The sequence below is a fragment of the Camelina sativa genome, chromosome 2 (assembly GCF_000633955.1).
Source record: "Camelina sativa cultivar DH55 chromosome 2, Cs, whole genome shotgun sequence".
NCBI classification, from domain to species: domain Eukaryota; kingdom Viridiplantae; phylum Streptophyta; class Magnoliopsida; order Brassicales; family Brassicaceae; genus Camelina; species Camelina sativa.
In genome coordinates, this window is record NC_025686.1 from 15,081,610 (window position 1) to 15,086,779 (window position 5,170).

A 5,170-nucleotide genomic window follows, 5' to 3' on the forward strand; every position below is an offset into this window, starting at 1 on the left:
AAAAACATAAAAGATAAAAAATTGGATCTCCACCATCGAATTCTTCTCTTATGTATCCCCTTGTATACCTGCACACAAACCTCGTTGTTACTTTCCATTTCAAGCTTTCCATATGCTTTCATAATCAACTATAACATTGTTAAAATTTTCCACTACCTCATCAGCTTGCTCTTATTTCCATTGCATTTTCAACTTCTCTCATCTCCTCCTCAGTGTAAACTTCGAGAAGATCCGGTGACATAGCTGCTGGATCAAGCTCCAAGCAACCTTCTAGTGCATCCAGACCTTCTTCACCAGTAATTAATTTAAAAGACACCTGGTGAGAGAACCTGAAGAGTTCTCCCCTAGGGTATGTCCTCCACGATTGATGCCTTCTAAATACGGTGAGGAGTCCTGCGACTTTAACAAGTGGTCTAACCGTTACACCTCCATCTTCATCAAAATCTTCCAGCACTTCTACCATGTCATACTGGTTCATCTCTTCCGGTGAAGTGTTGAGGTCCCATTCCGGCGACCAGTTTTTAAACAGTGCCCACACATTTCCTTTTTTCGGATATATGTGCACCAATGCTTTAGCACCTTTTTCCAACTCGACTCTATGTGAGAATGAGTGCAGCGTGTCGTACTCGACGCGTTTCCCAATTGAGAAGTTTCCGCTCGTCTTGTGGTAACCTGATTCGATCCAGTTCATTGGACCCAGTTCGTCATTTTTGTTGCTGTTAAGCCAAGAGATACACAGCTTAAACGGCTCCCGAGAGACAACCTTACGCACCAGTGCATAATACCTGGGCATTCCATATTCATCATAAAGAGCCCATACCTGGTTTTTTTGAAAGGAATCTTCGGTTCGATCTTGGTCGAAGTCGTAGAAGTCTGGATCTGGGACACTCATATCTACCTCATAAGGGTCATAATACTCCTCATTAAAAATCTCTACTCCTTCCCATTCATCACCATTGTTGGAGTCTTGAAATGTTTCGGCAGCTGCTGCACCAACGTTGTTGCATTGAACACCTTCCTTCAGGTCTTCGTCAAAATTGTAGAAGTCATGATCTGGAACACTCCTATCTACCACATTAGGGTCCTCCTCCTCCTTTTTAATCGTTACTCTTTCCCCTCCATCACCATTATTGGAGTCTTGAAATGTTTCGGCAGCTGCACCGATGTTGTTTCGACTCATATCTACCATATCAAGGTCCTCCTCATTAATACCCTTTAATTTTTTCTCTTCTTCCCATTCCTCTTGAAGTGTTTTTGTTCCGGAAGACGATGCACCAATATTCATGTATTGATGAGAAGCGGGAACAGACATGTCAAGACTCGTCTCCGTATCCTCCAAAGCAATTTGAACCAAACTTGGGGTAAGCACGTGCGTATCACCTCTGATCTCTGCGTCTTCTTCGTTGATTCTTCTTAACTGAGGAACAGGAAGCTGATTTGTTGATAAAGGCTCCTTTCGTTTTCTTTCTCGATCTCCTCCATTTATCATCCCTGATTGGTTTACAGGACCAGTAACTCCCGATGGAGAATCAACATTTTCAAACCGAACTCTTGATGGAGGTTGAGCTTCGGGTCTCTCACGAACCTGCTCCTTCTTTTCTTCATATATGTGTGTATAGGCATCCATAAGTATTTTCGTTACTTCAACAGTTCCACCAATAGAGTCGTCCCAGTCAGAGAAAATGGCTGAAGATAATTTGTTGTAATGCAAGAAGTACTGTTTCAATATCCTCGGATGGATCTGCTGATAAAATACCATACCAATCAACTTCACCATTGATCTTCTTCTCATGAGCCATATACACATCAATGAATACATTTAGACGGTGAACACCAAGAAGTGTAGGATCAAGAGTCTTTGCCTTGACCGCAAACTCCTTCGCAGCATTTAAATTACCAGCATTATACATCTCCACAGCTATCGCTTTCGCTCTTCTAGCTTCTTCTTGGTTCCTTGCTTTGTCCATTTGTATAATCTCTTCGTAGATATAAATCCTATACAAGAGATATACATTGTAAGTGCCGATACTTAAATAATGCTAAAAGCAGAAAGTGGGAAAGCTTTTTCTCAAAGTAAGTTTCATTATTCAACGTAATCCAAATCTTCAAGCCATTAGACCAACTTTACCCAGTAAAGCCGTGCCTCATGTATATTGAAAAATGCATTTGCCCAAGGTCACATAATATAAAAAAATTGTAAGACCACATATATATTTTTTAAGTTAGCTTATGTATTTAGTTTGAAAATGTGTTTACGCTTTTTATTATAAAAATCTATAATATTTTGTTTGTTATTAATTCTTCTTATTTCATATTTCATAATCTTTTATTTGCATTATTAAAGTATTATATAATTTAATAAATGTTTGAAGAAAAATGAAAAACTACATAAAAAGTAAGAACTTGTATTAAAAATTTATACGAAAAGATATTATTAATTAACTAACAAAATGCTAATGTGTAATAACAAATAAAATAGACTCTCAAATATTATGCCATCTATTTTTTATTGTCACATTAGCATTTTGTTAGTATGGTTGCAAATTTTCAACTTTCATGTGGTTTTTCAATTTTACTTTCAAACATCTAATACATTATAAAACACATACGTAAAAATATTTTACTTATGTTTTGTTTATATTTTGCATATGTTTTGCTTAGTTTTTGTTAATATCTATTCAATATTTCAAAGAACCAAAAAATGACTAATTTGCTGCCATATATAAACAATCACACCTACAATTTAATTATATTTATATAAAATTTAATGTAAACTATACTCAATGTATCAAGCAATCAGATAATTTATATATATATAAATGATTTTTTCATAGTCACAAAATAATATAAATATATAAACAATTAAAAATACATATCNACAAATAAAATAGACTCTCAAATATTATGCCATCTATTTTTTATTGTCACATTAGCATTTTGTTAGTATGGTTGCAAATTTTCAACTTTCATGTGGTTTTTCAATTTTACTTTCAAACATCTAATACATTATAAAACACATACGTAAAAATATTTTACTTATGTTTTGTTTATATTTTGCATATGTTTTGCTTAGTTTTTGTTAATATCTATTCAATATTTCAAAGAACCAAAAAATGACTAATTTGCTGCCATATATAAACAATCACACCTACAATTTAATTATATTTATATAAAATTTAATGTAAACTATACTCAATGTATCAAGCAATCAGATAATTTATATATATATAAATGATTTTTTCATAGTCACAAAATAATATAAATATATAAACAATTAAAAATACATATCATCTACATTTCTGATGGGTAACCATCTAATATATATATCATTAACTTTTTTTTAGCACAAAACAAAACCAATTTTTTAGCCCTAAGCCTATATAAACCTAAGCACGGCACTCAGTAAAGGCAACATAGATAATAAACAATACCAAATCTATGCAAATATAAGTGATGAAAAGAGATATTGAAATAGTTTGTTTTTGCGCAAAAGATCGTTAATTAAATATAAAGCTTGACATAGATCTCTTAAAATTTTTGAATTCTTAGATAAAGAATCGATCACACTTGTTGACGAAAATAATTAAACAATTCTTAGATAAATAATCGATCGAAATTTTGTTCCATAATAACGTAGGATTAAAGTTTGTGGGTGAAATCCGTTGAAAAAACAGAATTTTATTGAAAAATGTAACATACATCTGCAAACTCAAAGAGTTCTAAAAGGCTTTACCATGATTGATCTCATTTATTCTACCACAAACATAACCCAGTGATCAAATAAATTGACAGACCAAAACAACATTTTCTAAAATATGGTATCCCAAAAAAAATCCAGACCAAACTCCCAATAAATAACATGGAACCTATATATATCAAAGGATCACAAAAAACGAACGTAGAAAGAGAGAGAGAGAGAGATTTAAAAACGAGCAAGAGACAAAGCACATATTAATCTAAAGAGCTAAAGAGAACAAAAGGCGATATGCAAGGTCAAGAAATTATACCTCTACGTTGAGAGTGAGATAGGAAGAACAGCTTAAGTAAAAAAACCTCGATCGAGAGATCAAAATAGGATGATGACTTATGCGTGATTTTGTTCTAATCTTCTTCTTCTTTAACGTTTCAAGCTATAACCTCGAGAGATAATTTATAGGAGGATGCAGGGATGATGAGTTTGTGGTAAGGGGGTTAGTGAATGCATATGAGATTTAATTATTATGGTACAAAATTTACAATGTTTTCTACTTTGACAAATCAGATATGCTTAGTCATGTTTCTCCTTCAGTCAAAACAGTCCTTTCTCGACTTTATATTGTTTCCATATACAAAATCTCATTTTGTAGAATAGAATCATTTATTCATTATATTTAGGTTTTTTTTAAATTTCTTTTCTAATTTAAAGAAAATTTAATTTTGAATAAAGACTGTTTTTTTATTATTATTATAAATAATATCTAAAAAGGTAACCAAAATATCTCTACTCTAAAGTCTAAACGAACCCTATAAGTGGGTCAATTAACCTGGATAACTTATTGAAATAAGTCTTTTTGCATGTGAATTGTAAATGTATCCGCAGTTGGTTTTCCTCCATAAGTGTGACTCACCAAACCTAAATTCGATCGCCCAATATCACACCAACAAGTTGCTTTTTCTCCTCGGTCCGCCACTACTAATTGGCCGATGATTTCCTCGTTTTGAAATTGGCAGTGTTCAATTTGGCAGATGATCTTGGGATTGAATTTCACTTTCTACAATTTTTTCTTTTTAATTGTGCTGGATTTTGTTTCTCTTTTTGTATTTTTGCTTCCTGGGTTATCCTTAAATTAAAGAACAATACTTGGGTTCACCCCTAGGGGTGAACCTCTGCATTCACCCCCTAACAAAATAAGGCAATAAAATCTGTATACATTATTATAAAATTAAAAAACTTAAACCGCACTTAAATAAACCCAAACCGACATATATAAAATCTAAACCCTAACCATCTCATTTGTGAACCCAAACCGACATATAATTTCGTTCTAATTGTGAAATCTAAACCCTAACATCTCATTTGTGAACCCAAACCGACATATAATTTTGTTCTACTTGTAAAATCTAAACCCTAACTATCTCATTTGTGAACCCAAACCGACATATAATTTCGTTCTAATTGTAAAATCTAAAC

General features: G+C 32.9%; 1 pseudogene; it reads right to left on the reverse strand.

Moving 5' to 3' along the window:
- On the reverse strand, positions 161-1,967 carry LOC104752356 (annotated as a pseudogene).